Source organism: Peromyscus californicus, unplaced genomic scaffold (assembly GCF_007827085.1).
Source record: "Peromyscus californicus insignis strain IS unplaced genomic scaffold, ASM782708v3 Scaffold_4__1_contigs__length_199733344, whole genome shotgun sequence".
Classification (NCBI taxonomy): domain Eukaryota; kingdom Metazoa; phylum Chordata; class Mammalia; order Rodentia; family Cricetidae; genus Peromyscus; species Peromyscus californicus.
In genome coordinates this window covers 159,542,472-159,562,319 of record NW_026294562.1, presented here as the reverse complement: position 1 = coordinate 159,562,319, position 19,848 = coordinate 159,542,472, and the positions used below count along the sequence as shown (strand labels likewise).

At 47.2% G+C, this 19,848-nt stretch overlaps 1 long non-coding RNA gene across 2 annotated transcripts in view; it reads left to right on the top strand.

Moving 5' to 3' along the window:
- Positions 1–19,848, top strand: part of LOC128124629 (uncharacterized) — a 101,319-nt gene that overhangs the window by 9,935 nt on the left and 71,536 nt on the right. The window contains exon 1 of one of the 2 annotated variants that reach the window (XR_008222912.1): positions 16,439–17,242. The exons of the other annotated variant lie outside the window; for it this stretch is intronic. This is a non-coding gene — a long non-coding RNA (uncharacterized LOC128124629). Of the gene's footprint in view, positions 1–16,438; positions 17,243–19,848 lie in introns of those variants that run through there. 2 annotated transcript variants of the gene reach the window in all.

Below are 19,848 nucleotides of genomic sequence, written 5' to 3'. Positions count from 1 at the left end.
TGACCCAGAGGTCCAGGACATATGCAACGGAAGGAGATGCCTGTCCTATAACCCATTTCTATTAATCCACGTTTTACTGTGTGGCTTTTTACCTTCTTTCATTCTGTACGTCTGTTTCCCTCCATGTCTCCCCGAACCTCGATTATCTCCTCCTACTTCCTTTCTCTGCTCGGAAGTCCCGCCTATCCCTCCCCCCTAACTATTGGCTGTTCAGCTCTTTATTAAACCAATCACAACAATATATATCAACACAGTGTACAAACAAAAGGCTTGGCTGGAATGATAGTCATGTAACAAGAAGATATCGTCTGGCTGCTGGTAGTATCTTTTGTTTGCTTTTCTTAGAGAAAATCTTCAATGTCGAAAACTTTTCTCCAAGTCTGGTGACCAAATTGGAACACGTGAGAGCAAGATCCTGAATAACTCACTGGGGGCTCTGTGTTTGTAGTATGCTCATTCACTGGAGAACTTCACTAGTGAAACTCTAAAGGACAAATTGGTTGGACATTAGATTTTTTTCAAGTTATCACTTTTTTTTTTATTTGTGTGTGTATTTATGTTAATGGGTACCACTGTGTGCATGTCTGCAGAGGCCAGAAGAGGACACTGGGTCCCCTGGAGCTGCAGTTCCAGGAGGTTCTGAGCTGCCCAGTGTTCGTGCTAGGAACTGAGGCCCAGGTCCTCTTGACCTGAGGTGAGTGCTCTTGATTGCTGAGCCATCTCTCCAGCCTTCTAGTTTTTTCTTTGTGTTTCTGTTTTTTCTAGTTTTTTTTTTTCCATGAGCTAAAATTTCTCTATGTAGCCCTGGCTGTCCTGGAGCTCACTATGTAGACCAAGATGGGTGAAATCCACCTGCCTGTGCCTCCAGAGTGTGGGGACTAAGGGCATGCACCACCATTCCCAGCCTCCTATCTTTAGTTTTTGAGACCAGATTTCAGTATGTAGTTCAGGTTGTCCCAGAACTTGAGATCCCCCTGCCTCAGCCTTCCGAGCAATAGAATTACAGTTATGCACACTTTACCTGATCATTCAGGGTTTGGTTTTTTTTTTTTTTTTTTTTTTGGTGGGGTGGGGAGGGGGAGAAAGAACCCCTGAAAAATTTCAAGGGGTACATGTTAGGCTACCACAAGGTTGCTGTATGAGAGGGATAGCATGGGAAACAGGGGTTACAGGCTTGCACACTTTAGAATGCAGTGATTCCTGCATCTGGTGACAGCTCAAGGCAGAGGAATGTGGACGGCCAACCCCTTTGTAATGAAATGTCAGAAACCAGGGCACACTTGACCTGGAAAGGATTTGTATTTGCTCCTGTGTCTGTATGCTTTGTCAGCACGGGACTAGGGCAGGAAGAGGGTGGGTGAGTGTGGTACAAAGCACCGAATGCGCACAGTCTAAGGAGGTCCTCACTCCTAAGGCACAATCCCCAGAGAGCGAGTTCTGCTCCAATACACCACTGCTACCTGGACAGGGAAGGCCAGAGCATATTTGTGTATTAGTGATAGCTCTCGGGAGAAACACATCAATAGGATATATATAGATTTATAAGAAGAGGTTTAGATAGGAATTGGCTCACGCGATTATAGAGGCCAAGGAATCCCACCATCTGCTGTCTGTAAAGCTGGAGAGCCAGTAAAGCATATGGTCTAATTTATCCTGATGTTTCAGGGCTCAGGATGGGGAAGTGTGGGAGTGGGAACCGGGGCTGAATATTGTTCTAGTTTCTGTGATAAAACACTTTGACTGAAAGTAACATAGAGGAGGAAAGGGTTTATTTGGTGTCTTAGGATTACTATTGCTGTGAAGAGACACCATGACCACAGCAACTCTTATAAAGAAAACATTTAACTGGGGTGGCTCCCTTACAGTTTCAGAGGTTCAGTCCACTATCATCATGACAGGGAGCATGACGGTGTGCAGGCAGATGTGGTGCTGGAGCTGAGAGTCCTACAGCTTGCCTTGCAGGAAGTTGACTGACTGTCACACTGAGGGAAGCTTGAGCAAAAGACCTCAAAGCCCACCCCCACAGTGACACACTTCCTCCAACAAGGCCACACCTCCCCACAGTGCCACTCCCTTTGGGGGCCATTTTCTTTCAAACCACCACATTTGACTTGCATTTCAGATCACAATCCATCACTGAGGGAAGTCAGGGCAGGAACCTGGAAGGAACTGGGAAGAAATGCTGCCTGCTAGCTTCTTCTCAGGTTCATGTTTACTTAGCTACCTTTTTACACAGGACCACTTTTCTAGGGATGGTGTTGCCTACCATGGGCTGGGCCCTCCTGCACATCTGTTAATAGTCAGCTCCCTACAGACATACCATACCCATAGGCTAATCTGATCTAGGCAACACCTCTCATCTGAGCCTTTCCTTTGAGATGACTAGTCTGCGTCAAGTTGACAGGCAAACCTACTTAGAACAAGTCTGTTCTGAGAACCAGGAGCTCTGGAATCTGAAGACAGGAGAAAATGGATGTCTTACCCTGATTGGCAGGGGGGTGGGGATGGGGGAGGTGGAGAAGCAGAGCAGGAGGAGGGGAAGAGAAGAAGGGAAAGAGAATATGAGGTGCTAGTGAAAGGGACTTTTTCTAGGGAGACACAGCACACACTTCTACTTACCCAGAAAGTGGAAGTCACAACATTTTAAAGTAGTAGTTACGCCAAAGTTCAAGTTGGTGGACCTGTGAGTTGTTATCAGGGTTAGTGACAGGAGCGTGGGTGACTCAGAAAAGCAGCTACATCTCTGTAAAGCCCACCTTAGCTGGAGGAGCCCACCTCAACTGGAGAAGCTCACCCCAGCGGGAGAAGCCCACCCCTGCAGGAGAAGCCCACCCCAGCGGGAGAAGCCCACCCCAGTGGGAGAAGCCCACTCCAGCGGGAGAAGCCCACCCCAGCCGGAGAAGCTCACCCCAGCAGGAGAAGCTCACCCCAGCAGGAGAAGCTCACCCCAGCAGGAGAAGCCCACCCCAGCAAGAGAAGCCCACCCCAGCGGGAGAAGCCCACCCCAGCGGGAGAAGCCCACCCCAGCAGGAGAAGCTCACCCCAGCAGGAGAAGCCCACCCCAGCAAGAGAAGCCCACCCCAGCGGGAGAAGCTCACCCCAGCGGGAGAAGCCCACCCCAGCGGGAGAAGCCCACCCCAGCCTGAGAAGCCCACCCCAGCAAGAGAAGCCCACCCCAGCAGGAGAAGCTCACCCCAGCGGGAGAAGCCCACTCCAGCGGGAGAAGCCCACCCCAGCCTGAGAAGCCCACCCCAGCGGGAGAAGCCCACTCCAGCGGGAGAAGCCCATCCCAGCGGGAGAAGCCCACCCCAGCGGGAGAAGCCCACCCCAGCGGGAGAAGCTCACCCCAGCGGGAGAAGCTCACCCCAGCGGGAGAAGCCCACTCCAGCGGGAGAAGCTCACCCCAGCGGGAGAAGCCCACTCCAGCGAGAGAAGCCCACTCCAGCGAGAGAAGCCCACTCCAGTGGGAGAAGCCCACCCTAGTGAGAGAAGCCCACTCCAGCAGGAGAAGCCCACTCCAGCGAGAGAAGCTCACCCTAGTAAGAGAAGCCCACTCCAGCGGGAGAAGCCCACTCCAGCGAGAGAAGCCCACTCCAGCGGGAGAAGCCCACTCCAGCAGAAGAAGCCCACTCCAGCGGGAGAAGCCCACTCCAGCGGGAGAAGCCCACCCCAGCAGGAGAAGCCCACTCCAGCGGGAGAAGCCCACCCCAGCCCGAGTTGCCTACCCAAAGCCCACGGGTGGCTCCCAGTCCTCAGGACTCTCCCCTCTGCAGCCCAGCTGTCCGCCCTGCCCTCAGCAGGTGTTCACTTTTCTAAAGCTGTACAGGGACCTTCAAGAATCTCCAGTTTTAGGCTGGGGATTTAGCTCAGTGGTAGAGTGCTTGCCTAGCAAGCGCAAGGCCCTGGGTTCGGTCCTCAGCTCTGGAAACAAAAAAAAGAATCTCCAGTTTTGACTTTTCCAGACGTGACCTTTTCTTTACCTCTTAGGTCTCTTGAGGAAAGTGTCACACAGCACATACCATGCTTGTGAACCTAGCCCTGGAGGCTGAGGGAAAAGACTCTCAAATTCAAGGCCAGCCCACCTACAGACCTATGAGACCCTGAATCGAAACAAAACCAAAATGTGTACCTCCGTGTATATGTGTAAGAAAATGTCATAGCCAAACTCATTCATTGATTTAAAAAAAAAATCTCCAAAGCACAACACAAATGTCACATAAAATACCTGAGAAAATCAACTTATGAAGACATTTGATTTGGCTCCTGAGTTCAGAGATCTTAGCCAATGACTGATTGGTCCCTTTACTCTGGGTCTCTGGCAAGGCACCTCATCAAGTAGAAGTGGATGGTGGAGCAATACCAGTCACTTCATGGCCAAGAAGGAAATGAGAGAAAGAAGATGGGGCCAGGGTACCACCATCCTCTTGCTTTGTCTGTTTTGAGATAGGGCTTCTCTGTGTAGCCCTGTCCAGGCTGTCCTGGAGCTCACTCTGTAGCCCAGGCTGGCCTCAAACTCACAAAGATCCGCCCGCCTCTGCCTCCTGAGTGCTGGGATTAAAGATGTGCACCACCACCACCCGGCTCCACCATCCTCTTGAAAGACATGTCTCCAATGACCTCAAATCCTCCCCACTGGGCCTTACCTCCTACAGACTCCACTAGTTCTAAAAAAAAGGCTCCTGGGGGAGCTAACCTTCACCACATGGACTTCTGTGAAATGCTTAGCTTGCAAACTCTAGCGCTTGCTTTTCTATGTGGGCCTCCAGTGGGTTGGATAATGGTTGCTTACAGTGACAAAGACACTACTCTTTGTGCTCTTACTGTTTTTAAGACAGGGTTTCTCTGTGTAGCTTTGGAGCCTGTCCTGGAACTCACTCTGTAGCCCAGGCTGGCCTCAAACTCACAGAGATCCACCTGCCTTTGCCTCCCGAGTGCTGGGATTCAAGGGGTGCACCACCACCGCCCGGCTGGGCTATTCTTTTTTGAGACTATGTCTCAAAAAAAAAAAAATCTTGCTGGACGGTGGTGGCACATGCCTTTAATCCTAGCACTCGGGAGACAGAGTCAGGCGGATCTCTGTGAGTTCGAGGCCAGCCTGGTCTATAGAGCGAGATCTAGGACAGGCACCAAAACTACACAGAGAAACCCTGTCTCAAAAAAACAAAAAACCAAAAAAAAAAAAAAAAAAAAAAAAAAAGCCAGGCGGTGGTGGCGCACGCCTTTAATCCCAGCTCTCAGGAGACAGAGCCAGGTGTCTCTCTGTGAGTTTGAGGCCAACCTGGTCTACAGAGTGAGATCCAGGACAGGCACCAAAGCTACACAGAGAAACCATGTCTTGGAAAAAAAAAGCATCTTGATTGTGTGTTCTGATAGTGACTTGAGTTATTTAAAACACAAATAGTAAATTATGTTAATAGACATAATTATTATCAAATAGAACAATAGAGTAATCAAACTATTTTAGCAACACACTCCCATCAAATTTGTCTTAGGAGATTCAAAGTATCAAAAATGACAAATTTGGAGATGAGAGAGCTGGTTAGGAATGCTGGTTGCTCTTCCAGAGGACCCAGGTTCAAGTCACACCATCTGTAATTCCAGTCTCAGGGGATCTGATGCACTCTTCTGGCCTCCACAATCACCAGACATGCACATGGTACACATGCATACATGCAGGCAAGACACCCATACACATAAAAATAAATAGGTCTTAAAAAGAAAAAAAAAAGGCAAATTTTGTGTTGGAGAGATGACTCATGAGTTAAGGCTTACTACGCTCTTGCTACAACACTCACATGTGAAGGCCGGGAACTGCCTGGGGCTCTAGGGAATCTGGTGTCCTCTTTTGGCCTTTTGTGAGCAACTGCATGAACATGAACATGAATTCCACACAAACCTACACATATACACATAATTAAACATAAAATAAATATTTTTAAATTTTTAAAAAAGGTATGTTATTTGGTTTCCTGGAATCTCAGAACGTGTTGTAAACAAGGGTATGCTCGAGTGATGGAAACCGGCTACAACATTCTCTAGCCATGTTCTGGGTCAGGGGACTGTACTTTCAAGCTGAGTGGCTACAAGCAAGGAGAAGGGGGGAGGCATTGCCAGGTAAGCTTCTGACCCTTCCAGGGGCAGGGCAGGCAGAAGGCAGTGTAGATGTAACCATCTTGTTAAGTAAGAAACACAGAGCCAATTGCAAAGTTAAAAGCCCAAGAGGTCAGAGCAAAAGCTAAGAGCTAAAAACCTTACCCTTCACTGCCACTGCTGTCCTCCTTAGCAAGAGACCTATTTCCTGTGTGTTTGTCCTTTTTTTTTTTGTTTTGTTTTTTGTTTTTTGTTTTTTTGTTTTTCGAGACAGGGTTTCTTTGTGTAGCTTTGCGCCTTTCCTGGGACTCACTTGGTAGCCCAGGCTGGCCTCGAACTCACAGAGATCCACCTGCCTCTGCCTCCCGAGTGCTGGGATTAAAGGCATGCGCCACCACCGCCCGGCGTGTTTGTCCTTTTTATTGACTTTCTATTCTGCCTTCTCATTGGTTGTAAACCCAACCACATGACCTCCTCATCACTGTCCATCTATACAGACCTCCAGGTCTTCTATGGTTGGTATTGAGATTAAAGGTGTGTGTCTCCATGCTGGTGGTATCCTTGAACACACAGAGATCTGCCTGTCATGTGATCTGGATTAAGGGTGTGTGCTACCACTGCCAGACTTCTGCTATGGCTTGCTATTAGCTCTGACCCCCAGGCAACTTTATTTATTTATTTATTTTTGGTTTTTCGAGACAGGGTTTCTCTGTGAAGCTTTGCGCCTTTCCTGGGACTTACTCTGTAGCCCAGGCTGGCCTCAAACTCACAGAGATCCGCCTGCCTCTGCCTCCCGAGTGCTGGGATTAAAGGCGTGCGCCACCACTGCCCGGCGCAACTTTATTTATTAACATACAAATAAAATCATATTTCAGTACAAATAAAATATCACCATAAGGCAGCTTGCAGATTCTTTTGTCACTGAACATCTGTGTGAACAAGTACAGCAAGATGGCATCTCTTCTCGGTGTTCAGTTTGACACAGGCTGTCGCTGTGTTATGCAGCAGAGGTAAAGACCTTAGACTACATCTGACTGTTTAAAAACTGTAACACAAGGGCTAGAGAGGTGGCAGTTCAGCAAAGCATGGGCTGCTCTTCCAGAGAATCGGTTACGATTCCCAGCACCCACCTAGCAACTCACAACTGTCTGTAACTCCAGTTCCAGGAGTCCTAATGCCCTCTTCTGGCCTCCTAGGACACCAGGCACACACACAATGCATAGGCATACTTGTAGGCCAAGTACCCATATGCATAAAAATATAACTCAAGCCAGGTGGCGGTGGCGGCGGCGGCGGCGGCGGCAGTGGAGGCGGCACACGCCTTTAATCCCAGCATAATAGCAGCAACTATATATATATATATATATATATATATATATATATATATATATATATATATATATATAAAAACTCAAGCAATCAGTTGACAAATAAAGTGCTATATTCCTTTCACTTGTGTTAACTGTACTTCAGATTGACTTGGATAGACTTCTCAGATCCTTCGAGTTCCACATCAGAACTTAGGCGGTCCGAGGGAGACAGCCGAGTCTTTGTTCTCTTTCCACAGCCACAAACGCTCCAGCCTCCAGCCAACTGTGTCTCAATCTGTCCCTAAAGCAGCCATCTCCTAGTGACATTCAATCCTAGAGAAAGACATCCTCCAGTGGTAACATTGTTTCCACCAGGATAAGACATGGGTGAGGCTCAGACCGTCTAAAAATGAGTTTGATACTTTAGGCATGAAATTCTGTTGGTTTGGTTTTGGTGGCCAGACATGGGATAGAGCAGAGGTCAGTAGGATGGATGTGGAACGTGGGAGGATTATGGGTGTGAAGCCCGTCTTAACAATATAATAATACCTTGCAGTGGTGGCGCACGCCTTTAATCCCAGCAGTCAGAGGCAGAGCCAGAAGGATCTCAGTGAGTTCGAGGCCAGCCTGGTCTACAGAACGAGATCCAAGACAGCACCAAAACTACACAGAGAAACTCTGTCTGGAACCGCACCCCCCCAAAAAAAAACCCACCCAAAGAAACAAGAATCAACAAGTAGGGGGTGGAGAGATGGTTTAGGGGTTAAGAGAACTGGCTGCTTTTCCAGAGAATTGAGGGTCAATTCCCAGCACCCACATGGTAGCTCCCAACCATTTGTAACTCTGTTTCCCCAGAGATCCATCTGATACCCTCTTCTGACCTCCACAGGCACCAAGAATGCATGTGATGTATAGACACACATGTAGGCAAAACACCCATGTATATAATTAAAAATATATGTGAAGCATCATGTCAGCAAACTCTACTGTAACAAACACTGTGCTGGTAAATTGTCATGTGCTGTTTGAGTTCACTGAAGAGCTGGCCCTGTCTCTGTCCTTCCTGCTTCCCCTTTCAGACCCAAGTATGTTTGTGACAGGGAGGGAAGAGAATAGCAAAATCCCACAAGAAGAAAACTGCACGTCCTTGGGAACAGCTAGAAGGTCTCAGTCTAATTCTGTTGCAGTAACCAAATGCTGGGTGACTCGAGAGATTACAGGTTTATTTAACTCACATTCCTGGAGCGTGAGAAGCCTAAGAACATGGCATCGGCATGTGCTCACATGTGGGACAGGTCTTCCTGCTGGGCCGTGGCAGGGCAGAGGGCATCACGTAGAGAGCAGGTGCAGGCATGAGCCTGAGTCAGAATGGGGTTTGCAGCAGATGCACTGTAACCCACACATGCACTCAAGTGCTCAGGGGAGCAGAGCCCTCCCAGTCAAACCACCTTTCCAAAGCCCCACTTGGCTCTGACTTGGTATTTTCATTTTGTTTGGAGACCATTCAGCCTTGTCGCCCCGGCTGTCCTTGAGCCAGTCCGGCCTTGATCTCTAGAGATCAGGTGCCTCTGTCACTTATGCTGGGATTAAAGGCATGTGCCACCATGGCATGCTCCATCATGCCCGGCTTCTGGCCTGACCTCTTACTAATTCATAATAGGGATTAAATCTCTGCATGAGGTTTTCATTTCATTTTTATTTTTTTACACTTTAATTTTATTATTATTATTTGTGTGTGTGTGCGCACATGTGTGGGTGTACTCATGTCGCAGAGTGCTTATGGAGGTCAAAGGCAAGTAGTGGGAAGAAGTTCTCGCCTTCACTCTGTGAGTCCCAGGGGTCAAATCCAGGTGCCTTTACCCTATGAACCATATCAACAACGCTATTTTTACATTAAAAAAAATTTACTTCTGTTGGTGTGTGTGCGCATGTGCCTACTTGTCTGCATGTGGACCAAATGTGTGCAGTACCCTGGAAGGGCAGAAGGGGTTGTCAGATCCCTTGGAACTGGAGTAACAGGTAATTATGAGTCAAACAATGTGGATGCTGGGAACCAGATAGGTTCTCTGAAAAAGCAGCAAGTCTTCTTAGCTGCTGAGCCTTCTCTCCAGCCCCTTATTAATATATATAAACACAGAGTTTCAGTAACCCAGGCTGGTCTTTTTTTTTTTTTTTTTTAAGATAGAGTCTTCTTGTAACCCTGGGACTCACTCGGTAGACCAGGCCGACCTATAACCCACAGAAATCTACCTGCCTCCACCTCCCAGGATTAAAAATGTGTGTTTCCGTGCCGGACTTCCAGGCTGGCCTTGAGCTCTGTCTATCCAAGAATGAGCTGGAACTTCGATCTTTTACTGCCACCTCCAAAGCACTGGGACTGCAGGAGAGCATCCCTACTCTCAGCATTCACCATGAGTCTGTGTGGGTGTGGTAGTTTGAATGTGACTGGCCCCCATAGTTTCTTAGGGAGTGGCACTATTAAGATGGGTGGGTATGGTCTTGTTGGAGGAAGTGTGTCAGGGTGGGCTGTAGGTGGAAGTTTCTGTCCCACCAGAAACTCCCAAATACCCAGGAGCTGCTTCCCAAATTACCACACAGAGGCTCATATTAATTATAAATGCTCGACCAGTAGCTCAGGCTTATTACTATCTAGCTCTTACACTTACATTTTAATCCATAATTCTTATCTATGTTTAGCCACGTGGCTTGGTACCTTTTCTCAGTATGACATTCTCATCTTGCTTCCTCTACATCTGGCTGGTGACTCCTCTCATTTTGCTTCCTCTGTATCTGGCTGGTGATTCCTGCCTCCACCCTTCCTCTTCCCAGAATTCTTAGCTTGGTCACCCTGCCTGGCTACTGGTCAATCAGCATTTTACTAAATCAATTCTAGTGACAAATCTTTACAGTGTAGAAGAGGAGTATTCCACAGCAGTGGGCTTTGAGGTTTTCTATGCTCAGGATACCACCCAGTGTCTCAGTTGACTTCCTGTTGCCAGCAAGATATAGGACTCTCAGCTACTTCTCCAGCACCACATCTGCCCGCATGCCGCCATGCTCCTCACCATGATCATAATGGACTGAACCTCTGAAACTGTAAATGGACTCCCTCACTTAAATGTTTCCATTTATAAGTGTTGCCATGCCGGGTGGTGATGGCACACGCCTTTATTAATCCCAGCACTCAGGAGGTAGAGCCAGGCGGATCTCTGTGAGTTCGAGGCCAGCCTGATCTATAGAGCTAGTCCAGGACAGGCTCCAAAGCTACAGAGAAACCCTGTCTCGAAAAACAAAAAAACAAAACAAAAAAAAAAAAAAATTGCCATGGTCATGGTGTCTTCACAGCAATAGAAACCGTAACTAAGACAGTAGGAATATTCAAACTTCAGGGATAGCCAGGCTCACTCATCCACATGGTACCTGTGCTGCCTTCATACTGCAATGGTACATGGAGTGGTTGTGACAGAAACCTTTAAACAGTGTTTGCAGACCTCTGATCTAGAAGGTCAAATGGGAACAGGCAGGCTCCAGAGGGCTTGCAGTGTGCAGGAGGCTCAGTACAGGTCTAAACCTGAATCTGACTGTCATCTTTTCCTGTCTCTCTGATAGACGGGTATTCGAGGAGACAGAGGGGAAATGGTTTATTTTGTCACATGGTTTCAGAGAGTTCTTCACGGTTCTTGGTTCTGCTGATGCTGGGCAAAGGTCACAGCAGCACAAGTGTGTGGCAGAGACCATTCATTTCACAGGGAACAGGAAGCACAGAGAAAGAGAAGGGACAGGAAATGGATGCAGCCTTCAAAGACGCACTTCTAGTGGCCAGGTTCTTCCAGCAAGGCTTTGCCTCCCAGAGTTGCTGCTGTCTCCCCAGACAGTACTACAACAATGTCACCAGCCTGTGATCCCAGCACCCAGGAGGCTTCAGCAGAAGAGTCATGAGTTCCAGGCTAGTTTGGGGCTACAAGTTGAGATCACATTAAAAAAAAAAAAATCAGGATCTAAAACAGTGCCAGCATCTAGAGACCAAACATTTAATCTGTGAGCTGGTGGAGGACACTTTGTAATCAAAGTGTCACATGAGGAAAAATCAGGCAAACCCGAGAGGAAGGGCGGCCGTAGGGCTGCATGCTTCAAAATATTCCTGCCGTGGATGAAGAAAAAAAATGTTGAGTGGACATTTCAGATTAAACAAGATAGAGAGGTGACAGCCAAAAGTCAAGAGATGGACAGAACAAAAGGAATGGGTGGGAAGAAAATGCCATGAGGAAAAAATAATACTGGAGGACCAGAGGGTGGGCTCTTGCTGCCAACCCTGAGTTCAGTCCCCAGAATGCACTTGATGGAAGGAGAGAACCAACTCCTGCAAGTTGTCCTCTGGCACCATCCCCACACTAAATAAATGTGCAAAAAAGAAGTAATCAAAAGAAGAACAGAACAACTGGTGAAATATTACCAGGTTTATCAGCTAGGTAATAGTGTATCGGTTGATGCCCAAGCTGATAGTTATACTGTAGTTGTGTAAAAGGATAAAAAGATAAGCCGAAGGAAAGACACTCTAATAGCAACTTGGTGAGTGTGCTAGGGAAGTGGGGTTGAGGCGCACATAGGCTGCCCTAAAAGAGGACCTGATGTTGTTTGGTCATTAAGTTCTGCTTCTCTTTCCTCCGCTGTTAAGAGCACTGGCTGCTGTTCTAGAGGACCCAGGTTCAATTCCCAGCACCCACATGGTGGTTCACAGTCATCTGTAACTTAGTTCTGGGGGGATCCAGTGCCCTCTCTGGTCTCCATGGGCACCAGGAGCAAATGTGGTACACATACATGCATGCAGACAGAACATCCACATATATAAAAATAAATGAGTAAAAAATATAGTCTGCCGTCAGGTGTGGTGGCGCACGCCTTTATCCCAGCATTGGGGAGACAGAGGCAGGTGGATCTCTGTGAGTTCAAGGCCAACATTATCTACATAGTGAATTTCAGGCCAATCAGGGCTACATAACGAGAGCCTGTCTCAACAAACAGAACAACCCTACTGGCTCTTTTTGAGGGCAGCTCTGATTCCTCACAAGAGACTCCCATAACAGTTTCCTATGCACAGCTTCCGGGGATGTATCCACGAGAAAAAGTTCTGAATTCAGGAAACAAAGTGTTGCTGGCAGATGTGGCTCAGGGGTGGTGAGCTTGCCTGGCTTGTGCAAGGCTCTGGGTTCGATCCCCAGTTCTGCAAACACATAACAAAACAACCTCTCACACAACAACAGATGCACAAAAGCTAACTGTTGTGAATATGTCTAATTGCCTTGCCAGGCATTTACAGGTTTGTCCGTCAGTTGCAGTTAATCAATGGTCATTTTTTTTTTTTTTTTTTGGTTTTTCAAGACAGGGTTTCTCTGTGTAGCTTTGCGCCTTTCCTGGAACTCACTTGGTAGCCCAGGCTGGCCTCGAACTCACAGAGATCCGCCTGGCTCTGCCTCCCGAGTGCTGGGATTAAAGGCGTGTGCCACCACCGCCCGGCCTCAATGGTCATTTTACTCAAAGCCATCTTTCTTTCTTTTTTTTTTTTTTTTAAATATGAAATAGTTTATTCTTAAGTCAAATATGAGAGACCATAGCTCAGGAACACAGATTCATATAACCCTTAATAGCATGTGCAATGTAAAAACTGTTTATAGAAGTTTTGCAGTTACTATAAAAGAAAGCCATGAATCAAGGGGCTTTTGCAATATATGGACGGAAATAGGGTAATCCCTGCAATGCTTTCTGGTGACATTCCTAGCTTTTGGGTTGGTGGAAGTTCCTTTTTTTTTATTAAAAATTTTTTTAATTCATTTTACATACCAACCACAGATCCTCCTCTCATCCCTCCTCCCGCACCCCTTCCCTCCCCCCTCCCCTTCCCCCTCCTCCAAAAGGGTAAGTCCTCTCATGGAGGGACAGCAAAGCCTGGTACAGTTGAGGCAGGACCAAGCCCCTCCCCCCTGCATCAAGGGTGAGCAAGGTGTCTGACCATAGGTATTGGGATCCAGAAAGCCAGCTCATGCACCAGGGACAGATTCTGATCACACTGCCAGGGGCCCCTCAAGGAGACCCAGCTAAACAACCAAAGCCATCTTTTTTAGTAGCATAGTTGACATACACACTCTTTCAGAGACATATATATAACTCTAAGATTAGATGTAATCTAATGTAGGGCATGTGGTGGTATTTTACTTGTACTGAAATGTGATTTTAATTGTATGTTAATAAAAAAAGTTGCCTGGGGGTGAGAGCTATTAGAGCCATAGCAAGAGCGTGGCGGTGGTGGCGCACGCCTTTAACCCCAGCACTTGGTAGACAGAGCTAGGTAGATCTCTATGTGTTCAAGGATACAGCTAGCTTTGGAGACACACGTCTTTAATCTCAATACCAACCATAGAAGACCTGGAAGTCTCTACAGACAGGCAGTGACGAGGGCAGTCATGTGTTTGGGTTTACAACCAATGAGAAGGCAGAACAGAAAGACTATTTAAAGACATACACACAGGAAGTAGGCCCCTTTTTTTCGGAGAGCTCTCTTGGCTGAAGCAGGAAGGGTAAGGCTCTTAGTTCTGACCTCATGGCTTTCTTCTCTGAATCGGCTCTGTGTTTCTTATTTAATAAGACGGTTGGTTACATCTACAAGAGCATTTTACTCCTGTGGCTTTGGTTAATACCTTTAATGGAAAAAGACAGGTGTTCTGGCTGGTTTTGTGTGTCAACTTGACACAAGCTAGAGTCATCACAGAAGAAGGAGACTCAGTTGAGGAAATGCCTCCATGAGATCCAGCTGTAAGGCATTTTCTTATTTAGTGATCCATGGAGGGCCCAGCTCATGGTGGGTGGTGCCATCCCTGGGCTGGTGGTCCTGGGTTCTATAAGAATGCAGGCTGAGCAATCCAGTAAACAGCACCCCTCCATGACCTTTGCATCAGCTCCTGTTTCCGGGATCCTGCCCTGTTTGAGTTCCTGTCCTGACTTCCTTCAGTGATGAACAGCAATGCTGAAGTGTGAGCCAAATAAGCCCTTTCCTCTTTGCCTTGCTCTTTGGTCGTGGTTGATGTCTGATCACACTAATAGAAGCCCTAACCGACACAACAGGCTAGTGCATTTTGCCAGGGTTTGTGTACCAATGGGATGTGGCCTCTGTACCCTATGCAACTGGCCATCAGCGTTTATAATTGCCAGAAGAAAGTCTACTCCTTTTATTATGGTCATTTTATTTATTTATTTATTTATTTATTGGTTTTGTTTTGTTGAGACAGGTTCTCTCAATGTAGCCTTGATTAGCTTGGAACTAGCTATGTAGACCAAGCTGACCACAACCTTCTAGAGATCCACCTGCTTTTTCCTCCCAAGTGCTGAGATTAAAGGTATGAACCACCACATCTGGCCTTATTGTGGTAATTTTAGAAATTATGCATCAAAATGTGTTATATGATAGTTTTTTTCAAAACAGCTTACTACAGTGAAAATTACTACTTATTTTTTTTTTAAAGTTTTTCGAGACAGGGTTTCTCTGTGTAGCTTTGCGCCTTTTCCTGGAACTCGCTCTGGAGCCCAGGCTGGCCTCGAACTCCCGAGTGGAAAATTACTACTTATAAAAGCATGTTTTGCTAGATACTATATGTAATGAAGGATTTTATTTTTAATTTAAAATTTATTTACTTTATGTGCATTGGTTTTTTTGCCTGCAAAAAAATATATATCTGTGTGAGAGTATCTGATCCCCTGGAACTGGAGTTACAGACAGCTGTGAGTCACTATGTAGGTGCTGGGAATTGAACCCCGGTCCATCTGGAACAGCAGTCAGTACTCTTAACCACTGAGCCATCTCTCCAACACTAGGGTTTCATTAATCTTAGGAAACAACTCAGCTTTAAAATAACCAATTATGAGCTGGGGACAGAGCTACATACTTGTAATTCTACCCTCTGGAGGCTGAGGCAGGAAGACTGATTAAGTTTAACTCCAGTCTGAGCTATAATAGTGAGTTTTGGGCTGGCCTGGGCTACAGAAGAGACCTTGTTCCAAAACGCTAAAAAAAAACCCATAACCAATAATTATTACTTTATTTAGTCTGTCTCTTTAAGCAATGCACACATCCTATCAGTTTCCACTAGATGGCAGCAGAGGACAGTGGTTTGGCTGCAATGTCGGGTTCAATTAGAGCACTCTATTGTGTGTGTCACAGTGCACTTACAGAGGTCAGAGGACAACTTAAAGAGAGTCAGCTCTTCCTGTCATGTGGGTCACAAGGCTCTAACGCGGGTCTTCAAGCTTAGTGGCAAGACTTTTACCTGCTGAGCCATTTCACTGGTCCTAGCCCACAGTTTTGTTTGTTTTGAGACAGGGTCTCTGTTGTAGAATATTATTTTAAGGTGTGTTACTTTTGTTTATGTTGCATTTGTTTAACTCTGTGAAGCTGTGTTACTGTACCAGTCTAAAACACCTGATGGTCTAATAAAGAACTGCACAACCAATATCGAGGCAGGACAGAGAGAGATGAGGCTGGCAGGCGGAGGAGAAAAAAGAGAAGCAGCCAGAGAAGGAGGAGAACTCCAGGGGCCAGCCACCCAGCCACCCAGCCACCCAGCCACCCAGCCACCCAGCTACACAGCTACACAGCCACCCAGCCACCCAGCCACCCAGCCACCCAGCTACACAGCCACCCAGCCACCCAGCCACCCAGCCACCCAGCCACCCAGCCACCCAGCCACCCAGCCACCCAGCTACACAGCTACACAGCCACCCAGCCACCCAGCCACCCAGCCACCCAGCTACACAGCCACCCAGCCACCCAGCTACACAGCCACCCAGCCACCCAGCTACACAGCTACACAGCCACCCAGCCACCCAGCTACACAGCCACCCAGCCACCCAGCCACCCAGCTACACAGCAAGCCACAGAGTAAAAAAAACAGAAAGGTATACAGGAATAGGAAGAAAAAAAAAAAAGCCCAGCGGCAAAAGGTAGAGAGGATAATTTAAGTTAAGAAAAGCTGGCAAGAAACAAGACAAGCTAAGGCTGGGCATTTATAATTAATAATAAGCCTCCATGTGTGATTTATTTGGGAGCTGGGAGGCGGGCCCCCAAAGAGACAAAGAGACAAGTCTCTCTAGATAACCTGGCTGTCCTGAAACTCTCATGTAGACCAGGTCCTCCTCTGCCTCCCCAGCATTGGGATTAAAGGCATGCATCACCATACCTGGCTCTTTTCTTCTGTTTTCTGAGTCTCAGGCAGGCCGAACTCTTATTATGCCTGCTTCAGCTTCCTGAGCACTGGGATCCCAGGGGTGCAACCACCACACCCAGTGTCCTTAATTTTTCTGCAGGGGAACTATCTTTAATCCTTCACCAGTGCTTCTCCGATCTGAGGCTTCAGTGTAGCCCTGCCTGTCTGTCTGCCCTCTGCACCCTCAGCTCTGGCGCGCCCCCACTCCCACTCTTATGATCCCACACAGTTTGGATGCAGTTGGAGTCCACCTGGCAGTCACGCCTGCTCTTTCAGCTAGAGTCCTGAACAAGCACGGGCTCTCTGAGCTCATCTTTCGCCTTCATCTTTCGCCTTCATCTTTCGCCTTCATCTATCGCCTTCATCTATCGCCTTCATCAATCGCACGCATCTAACCCATCTCAGCTGTGCGTCAATCTACCCCGGAAGCTCACCTGCAGCTGGGTGTCTATTTCGATCCCTTTGGAGGGTGCTGAGCAGTTTCCGATCAGCATGGATTTGGATTGACTCCAACCCGTGTCTGCCTTTCCCACAGGGACCAAGGGCTGGTTTATCTCATCGTGCAATACAGTTTTCCACACCAGAAGAAAGGTGGGTGGATTCTCTCACATAGACATTCAAGTTTTTCTTTTAAAAACCTTTTTTTTTTTTTTTTTTTTTTTTTAAGGAAGTGTCTCACTATGTAGCCCAGGCTAGCTTTGAGTTTAGTTTTTTTTTGTTTGTTTTTGTTTTTTGAGACAGAGTTTCTTTGTGTAGCCCTGGCTGTCCTGGAACTTGCTCTGTAGATCAGGCTGGCCTTGAGCTCACAGAGATCTGTCTTCCTCTGCCTCTCCAGTGCTGGTAAAAAGGGTATTTTTAAGTAAACAGAACCAGGAAACAAGCAGGTGTCTCTGTCTAGTATCTGACAAAGACTTCAAACAAAACACAGTCAGGAGATTTTAAAAAAGTGGTTCCATTTTGATTGAGGGAACAAGCCATCCAGAAGACCTTAGGATTTTCCACATACATCTGTGCTGAGTTTCGTAGCAAGTACCCTAAAAAATACTAGTAGTTACAAAATTGCAGCTTAACCCTAACACAGTAGTCATGGGTGATTTCCACACCCTACTCTTTTCAATAGGTCATCCCCACAAACCGAAGAGGGAGATGTTGCAGTTAAGTGACATCACAGATTGCACGGACTTAACAGACACCTGTAGAGTCCTCCATCCAGACACTGCTGACACCTGTAGAGTCCTCCATCCAAACACTGCTGACACCTGTAGAGTCCTCCATCCAGACACTGCGGACACCTGTAGAGTCCTCCATCCAGACACTGCTGACACCTGCAGAGTCCTCCATCCAGACACTGCTGACACCTGTAGAGTCCTCCATTCAAACACTGCTGACACACAGACGGTGGAACTTTCTTTCTCTGTTTTTCTAGACAGAGAAAGCTGTATATATATATATATCTGGATATTCTGGAACTTGCTCTGTAGACCAGACTGGCCTCAAACTCAGAGATCTCCTGCCTCTGCCTCCCGAGTGCTGGGATTAAAGGCATGTACCATCACTGCCTGGCCCAGGCTAGCTTTGAAATCATGATCCTCCTACCTCTTTCTTTCTTTTGAGCCAGCGTCTCCCTACATAGACCAGCCTGACCTGCAACTCACAAAGATCAGCCTACCTCCGTCTCCTGAGTGCTGGGACTAAAGGCACGAGCCACCATTTCCAGTCTGCCCCTGGCTCTTGAGTTCTGGTATTACATATGGGAGCCACCTTGCCCAACTCTGTCCGCATTTCCCTCTCCACCCATTGGCCAAATTGAACCAAAGGGTCTGGAAGGGCTAGTGCGTTGCTCCCACTGCTTTGCAGTGCCCATGGCAGAGTCCTCTAGGATCCAACCCAACGTGAATCCTGTCCCGCTGCTGTGTTCAGAAGGAGCTGGGACAGGATCCACCCAGGCCGCAAGAGTGTCAGATAGTCCTGGCAGTGGGAAGCTTGACAGAAGTGCACAGATGCTTCAGATATGGAGTCAAGATCTGTTCCTGGCAGGTGTGAGAGATGCCTGACTTTCTGAAGCTCCTCGCCCCTGGCTAACAGTATTTTTGATAACAACTCAGCATGCAGGCCTGGCTTCCAGGTCCCCAAGGGGAACTTGCAGTTAGAGAGGAGCCCAAAGCTATGGTGATTCCGTGCCTAGATAAAAGTTAGCAAGTAGGGGTCATTTTCATTAGAAACAATGTTGTCTAGTAACATAGTTGACACATACCATCTTATCTGTTTCCAGGAAAGCACAGTTAGAAAAAACAAAAGGCAGGTCCTCAGGAAACAGGGGACAAAATTTGAGACTTCATCCTGAAACCTAGACTTGGAAAGAGACAATGGGCAGGTGGGGTTAGGGAGGGGTTCCATCCGCCCCCTCATCCGTCCCTCTGACTGAGTTAAGGAGTTCAGCGAAGTGAGTAGCTGTATTGTTTATTTGGTTTGGTTTTCTTGAAACAAATTCTCTCTATTGCCTGGGCAGACTTGTGGCACTACTGTCTTAGCCTTCTGGGATTACAAGCATGTGCCACTATGTTTGACTCAGTTTTTGTTTCTGTTTTTTTGTGAGACAGACTCTCGTGTAGTCCAGGCTAGCCTCAAACTCCATTATGTAGACCTTCAGTCCCTGATTCTCCTACTTCTGCCTCTTAAATTGTGGGATTTCAGGTGTGTGACACCAAGGCTTGCCTTTTTTTTTGGGGGGGGGGCGGCAAATGGTGGCACATGCTTTTAATCCCAGCACTTGGGAGGCAGAGGTGGACAGATATCTGTGAGTTTGGGGCCAGCCTGGTCTACATAATGAGTTGCAGCACAGCCAGGGCTATGTAGAAAGATCCTGTCTCAAAAAAGACAATTTCACTATGTTGGCCAGACTGGCCTTGAATTTGTAGCAATCCTCCTGCCTCAGCTTCTGGAGTGCTAGGATTACAGATGTGAGCCACTGTGCCTGGCTGTAAACTATGGTACAGTGAGTAGAAACAGATCCACAGGTACATGAATAATCCATACAGAGTTGGCTGTGGCTGGGGAGAAATATTGCAAGTAGGCTGAAAGAAACTTCTGGGCATGATGGAGATACCCATTCTCTTGACTGTGGTGATAATTTTAGGGCTGCATGCGTGCACATGTAAAAACTGTATGATTTAAGTATGTGCAACTCTTTTCCTTTT